Genomic DNA, 10,912 nt, shown 5'->3' on the forward strand with positions numbered 1-10,912 from the left:
TTCAAGAAAAAAATTGGCCGGTTGCTCTCTTTGTTTTTGTCACAATTCTGGCAAATGAGTTTGCCCGCCTGCCTGAGCGCTCCCCGTTTGTACATCCAGACGGATGAGATCAAGCTGAAAGACAGAGCGGTTAGTGTTTTGGATGAAGCCCTGGGGCCGGCCACGTCCACCGCCTTCAGCTGCAGACTCAGGCTGCCGAGCAGTAGATCGCTGCCCTGAGGGATTCCCAAAGGGCGGGCCTAAACTACCCTGGAAGTGGGGTCAACGCCGCTACTAGCAATCCTCTTCATTGCGTAAGCCACCTCATCACACACTTGCAGTACGCATGACTTAGTTCGTTGCTGGAGGAAGGTAGCACAAAAACAGTTTTGAACTTTGAACGAGTGCTTGTGTGTGTGTGTTGCGGGGCGTTTTCAGTCTCAGGAGGATCGGGACACGCGACGGTTTCATCTGAAAATCGCTGAGCTCAGCGCAGTCATCAGGAAACTGGAGGATCGAAACGCCCTGCTTTCTGAAGAGCGCAATGAACTGGTAATTTATTGACGGCACGCTTGAAGGTTTGCGCTACGTTTGATGCGCGCCATCCAGCGAGGCACCCATTGCGCTTGCTTATTAGTTGAGCGGCGCGGCGAGTCGGTTGCCTGGTAGATGTCTTTTATTGGGAGCCAAAGCCACGATTCCGTTCAAACCGATGCAAAAGGAATGGATACGTTCTGGCCCGCGTGTTGTGCGTCTTTCACATCCCGCACTTCATGCTTGCAGCTAAAGCGACTGAGAGAAACAGAAAGCCAGTTTCTGCCACTCCTGTACAAAAACAAACGCCTGAGCAGGAAGAATGAAGAACTCTCGCTGGTGCTGTGTCGCCTTGAAAACAAAGTGCGCTTTGTCACCCAGGAGAACGAGGAGATGGCAAGCTTGGTAAGTCGACGCGGACAACGGCGGCGTGCCAACAGAGTCCACTGCATTTGTGTTCCACAGAGAAGGCCTAGTTCGCTCAATGACCTGGACCGCGGTTGCGGCCAGCAGGACGGTGAAATGGAGTTCCTTCAAGTTGTGGAGCAGCGGCACATCATCGACGACTTGTCCAAGGTCTTCAGGCAGGCGACTCGCTCGCTGTCGCCAGGAAATCTTTTCCGTCCAAAGCTTGGCCGGCGGCCGCCATCCAAAAAATTGGCCCCTTAAATTCCGACCTTTCAAGCAGGAGCATTGTGCGCACGCGTTTGAACACGCTTTAGACTTGTTTTGCCGTTTTCAGCAGCTCAAAGCTCCCGTTTTGTCAGCGCCTTTGCCACTCGCTGTGCGCTGAAAACGACGGACTTGCCCGGCTGCTCAGCCCGTCAACCATGAGCCGCGAGCGCGACGTCATTGTCCGTAGACACCTAGTGGCAAAATGCACCCTGTTAGAGTTGCGCTCGCTCCAACTTATTTTGCAAGAACCACACGGGAGACAAGTAAGTTCTTTTGGACACCTGCAGGTGGAGAGTCCATCCGTTGTACGAATGAAGTCTGACTCTCGGCTCCTGCACGAGCATTTTAATTAAGAGAAACAGGGTGGGTGTAAGAGTGGATTGAATAGAGGAAGCCCTTGACCTCTAGTCAAAACATAGCAAGGGGTGTTTTACGACTTTGTGTAGGAAGGGATAAGCGATAGGGATAAATAAGGGATAAATAATATTATTTATTACAGGTCGCAGTCAAAGTCAAAGCAACACAATGATACGATAAAGATAATCTGGAAAACCCTGACACACCCTGTAGTTGTCACTTTTGGAAAAGACGAGCGTCCCTCCAATCATCGCCGGTGACGTGTTTTTCAGGCTCTGGAGACAGGAGCTCATGTCAGAAATGTCATTGTGAGTCGCGTTTGTTTCTGCGCCGGAGCCGTTCGTTCCCTTTGCATCCAAAGAATCTCAAAGGCGGATTATTTGTGTCGACAGGAGAGAGATTTGCTGCTACGATACCGACGTCGAGAATCTCTGAGGAGGAACAAAGCGTGAGGTCCTGCAAGGTGAGTCTGTTTGTTTGCGGCTGCTTGGTGTTGCGCAAGATGAAATGGCCTTTTTCTCGCTATCGTTCCTCTCGTCGATTCATCGTGAGGTGTCGCTTCAGTTTGTTCAGAGAGATGTTTGCTTCCGCGCCCGCAGGTCATCGAAACATTTTACGGCTACGACGAAGACGTGTTGGTGGACTCGGACGGATCGTCCTTGTCTTTTCACACCGACAGAACCCCCGACACGGAACCCGAAGAGGTAGCCCGCCATTTCTGCCAGCGTATTGGCACCAAACATTCCTCTTCAGCCTGGAATCGGACTCGTCTTTGCGTCGCGGGTGCTTTGTCGCCGGTCTGACTGATTCTGGTACTAGTGCTGTGTTGCATTGGTGTGTGCATGAAGAGGCGGAGCTTCGCTACCGCCAGCTGACGCAAGAATATCAAGCGCTGCAACGAGCCTACGCTCTGCTAGCCCAGACCAGCGAAGGGGACTACGACGCCAAGAGCGTACACGGTAAGTAACACTCGTTGTGTTTAAGGAGATTTACGTTTAATTAATGTTTAATTTCATTCCTTTAGGTTCCACGGTGTTTGTTGGCTGCAAGTTTTCCACTGCAAGAAGAGGCTCGTATCATTGACCAGGAGCGAGCTACAATGGTGAGTAGCCATAACATTTATGTTAAACACTTCCTATTTCATGTCTAACAGTACTTGATTTAACAAATAACCATAAATAAATACAGTGTGGGCACTGAAGTTAACATATGTGATTATACTGCCTAATCTGTCACCGAGTAGATTGTTGCAAAGTAATATAAGATCCAAAGTTGTAATTCAGAATAGTTTTCAAAAGAAGGCCATTAGAATTATATACAAGTCTGATTACCCTGAACATAACAACAAGCTATTAATTAAATCACAAATTCTTCAATTCAAAGATTTGGTAGATTATCAGACAAATAATGTCTAACAGTAATTGATTTAACACATCACGATAAGTAGATTGAGTGTGGGCACTCTCAAGTTAACATATGTGATTATACTGCCTAATCTGTTACAGAGTATGTTGTTGCCAAGTAATGTAGAATAGATCCAAAGTAGTAATCCAGAATAGTTTTGAAGAGGCCATTAGAATGATAAACAAATCTGATTACCTTGAACATAATAACAAGCTAAGTGTTTAATATGTCCTATGAAGTCAAAATTGGGCACCATCATGTGGTGAAATTTGGAATTGCATCACATCCAATTTTGCCTGGGAACAAACAGATTACATAAATCTTAGTTTTGAATAAGCCACTCCTTCTCAAACAAGTAAACTCTGCCCATTTTGCGCAGTAGATGTTCTGTTAATATCTAGTATTTATACAAAGTCATAATTTAAATTGCTTTCAACCTTCATTCATCGGTTCAACCAACATTACTCGCTCTTATTACCAACTTGTATTGATTTAACTAAGCGTTTAATACTTCCTATCAGGTCTCAAATCGAGATTTGGCAAAATACAATTTCAGCAAATCCAATTTTGCCAGGGAACAAAAATAGATTAAATAAACTAAATAAGTCCTCTTCCCATTAAATAAATCAGAAAAGTCTGTCTTGTAACCAGTCCTCTTCAAACAAGTAAAGTCTGCCCATTTTGTGCCGTAGATTTTGTGTCTATGCCTAGTATTTAAACAAAATTATCATTTAAACGACTTCTTTCCTTCATTCACATTGGAAATTTGGAATTGCAGCAAATCGAATTTTGCCAGGGAACAAAAATAGATCAATTAAACTAAATAAGTCTTCTTCCCATTAAATAAATTAAAAAAGTCTGTCTTGTAACCAGTCCTTTTCAAACAAGTAAAGTCTGCCCATTTTGTGCCGTCGATTTTGTGTTAATGCCTAGTATTTATACAAAATCATAATTTAAAGGACTTCATTCCTTCATTCACTTTGGAAATTTGGAATTGCAGCACATCAAATTTTGCCTGGGAAGAAAAGTAGATTAAATAAATTTAATAAGTCTTACTACTTCCCATTAAATAAATTAAATACGTCTTACTTGTTCCCACTCCTTTTCAAAAAAGTAGTTTAAAACGAGGGCCCTTCACTCAATCTTTAACCTCAACCCCGCACGTTGTGTTGTATCTGTGAATGTTGGTTGTGGCCAAATGATAGTTTTCTTTCATTCGGTTAGGGTTAGGGTTAGGGTTAGGGTTAGGTATTTTGAGTTTTACTCGCTAAACCTTCCCCAAAGGGTCCGCCGACCCTGTCGGTTAGATAGAAGGCAACGGAAGGCACGGGCCTACGCATGTCTCACCAGTAAACCTCGCCGTACCAGGTCACATAAAATCTGGATTGGGTACGAAGGACGGCGAAGTGAGACTGCACTCCTGCCAGAACCTCCCCCGAGTAGCTGAGGCGCCACCCAGGTCTTCGGCCAGCAAGATGGAAATACAGTGAAAAGCGACAGAAAAGTACAGACCTTGTCTTAAATTGTGTCTATTAACTCTTAGTTGTGTTTGAACTAATATATTTTTTTATTATATATTGTTTTAAAACCAACCGTTTTGTTTACAAAGAGTCCCATTAAGTCGTCCTTGTTGTGGGTAATTTGAACGTCATAATTTTGTAGACACGTCATCAGTAGTGGACCTTGGGGTCACAGAGTGTTTCGGCCATTATCACCAGACACCCTCGCCCAAGGGAGGCCCCGCCGGGGTTGATCGAGTCCCGGAGTGTGTCTACCTGGTCAATTAAAATTACAGTTATTTGTCAAGTCAACTGCCCAGCTTTAACGCAGACAGAAAAGATCAATAGGTCAGTCTTTGTCCCTTTTAATTTATTGATTCATTGAATTTAAACCATCATTACGTATGTTTGTATTTAACGCAGTGTTATATTATTTCATTCAAGTTTCTGGCCAAGTTTATCAGCATAATTGGAGGTCTGTCTGTAGTCCAATTGTGATGAAAACCCTTTAAACCATTATATCCATGCAATTAATATTATTTTATCAAAGGGACTGTGTTCGTATCATCTGTTTATCTGACATTTATCAACCGGAATAATCTAACCTTAGGAGATTGTCATTCCCAGCGCCACTTTCTTGGTTCACGGTGTCACTGTCAATGGCAAATTCCCATGATCCTCAGCGAAGTGTCACGGCGGGAGATTTGAGGGCGGCTTACCTTATGAGCCTGGTCCATGGAACACTTCCTGAAGTCCAACTCTTCATCCAGGTAGCCCTTCTGCTTGCAGAACATATCCTAGCACAGCTCAAGGTCAGAATTGTTGGGGCACATTGCCGGAGTTCCCCTTGGCTGATGTCGCGTGTCTGTCTACCTTCTCACTTTCAATGTCCAACATCTTCTGTTGAAGTGCTGACTTGGTCACTTTGATGTATTCTAACCACTGAGGAAAGGCTGCTGTCACATAAGCAGAATGCGAGAGCGTGCGTGGACGTGCGCGTTACCTTCTCCGCTAGGGTGAGAAGGGTCCTGGCGTGAATCACGACCACCTGCTCCTCGTTGGTGAGATTCTGCAAGAGCCCAAAGGCACAGCGTCAACAAGCTTCTTTCAGCGCAAAGCCTTCCAAAAGTCACATTTGAGCCGCCGAGTCTCGTGGAGTGCGAACATAAGGAGTTCGACATGCACTTACGGCGTTATAGCCCAGGATGTCCAGCTTCTTCATCAGATCACTGATGACGATGTCCGGGGGAAAGGCGCAAGGAGCAATGTAAGGTGTTCTGGGACCTCGGGTTAAGGTTAGGGTTGCGAGGGACGCCTTACGTACGCTCACGCCCTCGGCCTCGCAGTAGATCTGCAAAGGGCTGAGGCCGTCTGGGAAACAGACTTGCAGAAACTTCAAGACGGGGGAGCGCCACTCCCTCTCCTGAAAGGCAGAGGCATGCATCCGTCCGTCCGTCCGTCCGTCCGTCACATCTCTGGCCTCAACACGCTTGTGCGAGTCTTCCCACCTCCAGCTCCAGGATGCGGAACTCAAGCAGTTCGTTTTGGTCTCGGATATCCTGGATGTGCTCTTTCAGACGCGCTTCTTCCGCCTCCATCCGCCTGACCTGAAAAGACAGTCAGACCTCATCTGCGGGGCTTCCCGACGGGTGTGACGGCAAGCGACTCCGCCCAGCGCCTTTCTTTCCGTCACCTTTTCGGCCAACTGCTGATTGCTCTGACGCAGCAGCTGCTTCTCCTCCACCCACTTGACATTCTAGAAGAGACAAACGCGTGGACAGCTTTGGAATGTTGTGTCGTTTTCATCCACAAATTCTTTGGTTGACTGGAAAATGACATTTGCTTTTATCCGCATTTTCCCAGCCACGTTCGGGGGGGGGGGGGGGGGTTGGTCCAGTAATGCCAGACGAATGAGTGACTGAAGAATGTAGCTATTTTGTCTGAGAAAAAGGTGTGCTCATTGATGAGCTTACCTGTCCTTGTTGCTTCAGCGCTGACTCCAGATCTGCTACTCTGCTTTGATAGTGACCCATTTCTACCATCAGCTTTTCTCTGGTCTGAAAGGAGGAGGAGGGAGGCTCCTCCTCCTCCTTTCAGACCAGAGAACACCCGAGGCTGGGTGAGAACGGGGAGGCTGCGACCCGGCCGGGGGTTGCGGGAAGGGGCGCCACCTTGATCTCTGTTAGGGTTTTCAGGTTAGTTTGATCCTATGATTATGTTGGAATGTAACCTGTAATAATTAAACTCGCTTGTCCTGTCTTAACGAAAGTAGTAGAACAAAGTGCTAAGATCTTTGGAACTGATTGACTAGCTGCAGAGGAAGCAATCAAAGTGTTTTGTTCACACAACATCGTGAAGGACCCCCTGCTGTGCTTTGATCAGCCAGGGGCTTCGGCCATTTGTCTACTCTGACCCCCACTCTCAACCCCCACTCTGTTTCTCTTAATAAATATCCCCTCGCAGGAACAAGGGTTCAGACTTCATTCCTTGAACGAGTGAACTCTCCACCTGCAGGTGTCTAAAAAGGACTTGCTTGTCTCCCGTGTGGTTCTTGCAAAATAAGTTGGAGTGAGCAAATCTCTAACAATCTCCTTCTCGGCGTCGTAGTCCCCTTCGCTGGTCTGGGCTAGCAGAGCGTAGGCTCGTTGCAGCGCTTGATATTCTTGCGTCAGCGAAGCTCCGCCTCTTCATGCACACACCAATGCAACACAGCACTAGTACCAGAATCAGTCAGACCGGCGACAAAGCACCCGCGACGCAAAGACGAGTCCGATTCCAGGCTGAAGAGGAATGTTTGGTGCCAATACGCTGGCAGAAATGGCGGGCTACCTCTTCGGGTTCCGTGTCGGGGGTTCTGTCGGTGTGAAAAGACAAGGACGATCCGTCCGAGTCCACCAACACGTCTTCGTCGTAGCCGTAAAATGTTTCGATGACCTACGGGCGCGGAAGCAAACATCTCTCTGAACAAACTGAAGCGACACCTCACGATGAATCGACGAGAGGAACGATAGCGAGAAAAAGGCCATTTCATCTTGCGCAACACCAAGCAGCCGCAAACAAACAGACTCACCTTGCAGGACCTCACGCTTTGTTCCTCCTCAGAGATTCTCGACGTCGGTATCGTAGCAGCAAATCTCTCTCCTGTCGACACAAATAATCCGCCTTTGAGATTCTTTGGATGCAAAGGGAACGAACGGCTCCGGCGCAGAAACAAACGCGAGTCACAATGACATTTCTGACATGAGCTCCTGTCTCCAGAGCCTGAAAAACACGTCACCGGCGATGATTGGAGGGACGCTCGTCTTTTCCAAAAGTGACAACTACAGGGTGTGTCAGGGTTTTCCAGATTATCTTTATCGTATCATTGTGTTGCTTTGACTTTGACTGCGACCTGTAATAAATAATATTATTTATCCCTTATTTATCCCTATCGCTTATCCCTTCCGACACAAAGTCGTAAAACACCCCTTGCTATGTTTTGACTAGAGGTCAAGGGCTTCCTCTATTCAATCCACTCTTACACCCACCCTGTTTCTCTTAATTAAAATGCTCGTGCAGGAGCCGAGAGTCAGACTTCATTCGTACAACGGATGGACTCTCCACCTGCAGGTGTCCAAAAGAACTTACTTGTCTCCCGTGTGGTTCTTGCAAAATAAGTTGGAGCGAGCGCAACTCTAACAGGGTGCATTTTGCCACTAGCTGCCTACGGACAACGACGTCGCGCTCGCGGCTCATGGTTGACGGGCTGAGCAGCCGGGCAAGTCCGTCGTTTTCAGCGCACAGCGAGTGGCAAAGGCGCTGACAAAACGGGAGCTTTGAGCTGCTGAAAACGGCAAAACAAGTCTAAAGCGTGTTCAAACGCGTGCGCACAATGCTCCTGCTTGAAAGGTCGGAATTTAAGGGGCCAATTTTTTGGATGGCGGCCGCCGGCCAAGCTTTGGACGGAAAAGGTTTCCTGGCGACAGCGAGCGAGCGCGGCGCTGCCGTACGTGCACCGAGTCGCCTGCCTGAAGACCTTGGACAAGTCGTCGATGATGTGCCGCTGCTCCACAACTTGAAGGAACTCCATTTCACCGTCCTGCTGGCCGCAACCGCGGTCCAGGTCATTGAGCGAACTAGGCCTTCTCTGTGGAACACAAATGCAGTGGACTCTGTTGGCACGCCGCCGTTGTCCGCGTCGACTTACCAAGCTTGCCATCTCCTCGTTCTCCTGGGTGACAAAGCGCACTTTGTTTTCAAGGCGACACAGCACCAGCGAGAGTTCTTCATTCTTCCTGCTCAGGCGTTTGTTTTTGTACAGGAGTGGCAGAAACTGGCTTTCTGTTTCTCTCAGTCGCTTTAGCTGCAAGCATGAAGTGCGGGATGTGAAAGACGCACAACACGCGGGCCAGAACGTATCCATTCCTTTTGCATCGGTTTGAACGGAATCGTGGCTTTGGCTCCCAATAAAAGACATCTACCAGGCAACCGACTCGCCGCGCCGCTCAACTAATAAGCAAGCGCAATGGGTGCCTCGCTGGATGGCGCGCATCAAACGTAGCGCAAACCTTCAAGCGTGCCGTCAATAAATTACCAGTTCATTGCGCTCTTCAGAAAGCAGGGCGTTTCGATCCTCCAGTTTCCTGATGACTGCGCTGAGCTCAGCGATTTTCAGATGAAACCGTCGCGTGTCCCGATCCTCCTGAGACTGAAAACGCCCCGCAACACACACACACAAGCACTCGTTCAAAGTTCAAAACTGTTTTTGTGCTACCTTCCTCCAGCAACGAACTAAGTCATGCGTACTGCAAGTGTGTGATGAGGTGGCTTACGCTATGAAGAGGATTGCTAGTAGCGGCGTTGACCCCACTTCCAGGGTAGTTTAGGCCCACCCTTTGGGAATCCCTCAGGGCAGCGATCTGCTGCTCGGCAGCCTGAGTCTGCAGCTGAAGGCGGTGGACGTGGCCGGCCCCAGGGCTTTATCCAAAACACTAACCGCTCTGTCTTTCAGCTTGATCTCATCCGTCTGGATGTACAAACGGGGAGTGCTCAGGCAGGCGGGCAAACTCATTTGCCAGATTTGTGACAAAAACAAAGAGAGCAACCGGCCAATTTTTTTCTTGAATCGACTAGAACACCTTTGCTGTGACAAAAGCGAAGCGAGCAACCGGACATTTTCTTCTTGTGAAATAGAATAGAATAGAATGCCTTAGGTGTCATTGCACTGCAGGTATACAACAAAATTGGGAACATAGCCACGCACCGCGCATCTGATCAGTCCTACCAGTCGGCGGATCTCACTCTCGCAGTCTCTCTTGGTTCGGCTCAGCTCCTCCCGATGCTGGTGATGAGCCGATCGGAGCTCGGCCGCTCGTGACTGCCAGGCCTGCTGGGCCGCTGCCAGGGCTTCTTCCGCGCTCCTGGTGGAGGCGACACCGCTCGGTCTCCCGACACCGCCGCGTCTCCTCCACCTCCGCCAGCAAAGCGCCCCCCCTCCTCACCTGAGCGGACATTGCGCCACACCGGGCCGTTGAGACCGCAACGGAGCGCCGCGACGCTTACTGGGGACAAGCTACACAATACGGTAGCGGCCGCACCGAAGCCCGACGTGGCGTGCGGATAGTCAGACACGGATAGAGCGGATCACCTTGTCCATGGAGCCGTCCCTCAGGCTGAGGACCAAGGCATTCAGTCGCTGGATCTCTCCATCTTTGATTTTGATCACTCTCATCAGCTCCATTTCATGCTGCCGCAGTAATGTCTCCCTGGTAATGGCTAACTCTTTCTGCTTCTCCTCATGGAGTTTGCTTTTGAGTTCCGTCATGGCGGCGGTGGCACGGTGGTGCTCCGCCCGCAGGTCCTGACTTCTCTCTCTCTCCAGACAGCTGACCTGACATGACTTAGACTTAGACTTAGACAAACTTTATTGTCATCTTTTCTGCACATGGTGCATACAAAACGAAATTCCGTTGCATACGTCTTACAACAAAGTAGTGATATTGCAGTTGAATAGAAGTAACATATCCTATGAAAATATATATATATACATATACTATATATATATATATATATATTAAAAATAAGTATAAAGTGCAGCAGTGATAATTATGCAATAGTGCAAGTAGGCAAAACAGTATTCAAGAGTGTGCAGAGGAATGCTAAACAATGTATTAAACTTCTATTTAAAGGGTTTATACAAGTTCAGTAAAGTTGGTAGTGCAAGATAGAGGTCCGTAGTGTCATAAAGTACAGTTCTGTGAATGTGTGATGCAGAGTTCAGTTTAGAGCTCAACAGTTCTAGTGTTCAACAGTCTGATGACAGCAGGGAAAAAGCTGTTGCAGAACCTGGTGGACCTGCAGCGGATGCTGCAAACCTCTTCCCAGAGGGCAGCAGGGAGAACAGTCCATGGTGGGGGTGTGATGGGTCATTGATGATGTTACGGGCACGGGACATGCAGCGCTGAGATGAAATGTCCTGAATGGAG

At 48.2% G+C, this 10,912-nt stretch overlaps 2 long non-coding RNA genes across 2 annotated transcripts; both read right to left on the bottom strand.

Moving 5' to 3' along the window:
• Positions 1 to 5,320: 5,320 nt before the first annotated feature.
• On the bottom strand, positions 5,321 to 5,812 carry LOC148382130 (uncharacterized). Its single transcript, XR_015854050.1, has 3 exons — positions 5,638 to 5,812; positions 5,452 to 5,517; positions 5,321 to 5,390 (listed from the first exon to the last, which is right to left on the bottom strand). It is a non-coding gene; the product is annotated as an uncharacterized LOC148382130 (long non-coding RNA).
• Positions 5,813 to 7,034: 1,222 nt separating this feature from the next.
• Positions 7,035 to 9,132, bottom strand: LOC148382131 (uncharacterized). The gene is made up of 4 exons (XR_015854082.1): positions 9,022 to 9,132; positions 7,674 to 8,790; positions 7,519 to 7,589; positions 7,035 to 7,382 (listed from the first exon to the last, which is right to left on the bottom strand). It is a non-coding gene; the product is annotated as an uncharacterized LOC148382131 (long non-coding RNA).
• Between the last annotated feature and the right edge of the window lie 1,780 nt (positions 9,133 to 10,912).

The sequence above is a fragment of the Syngnathus floridae genome, chromosome 18, assembly GCF_059516105.1.
Source record: "Syngnathus floridae isolate MCC-2025c chromosome 18, RoL_Sflo_1.0, whole genome shotgun sequence".
Taxonomy (NCBI): Eukaryota; Metazoa; Chordata; class Actinopteri; order Syngnathiformes; family Syngnathidae; genus Syngnathus; species Syngnathus floridae.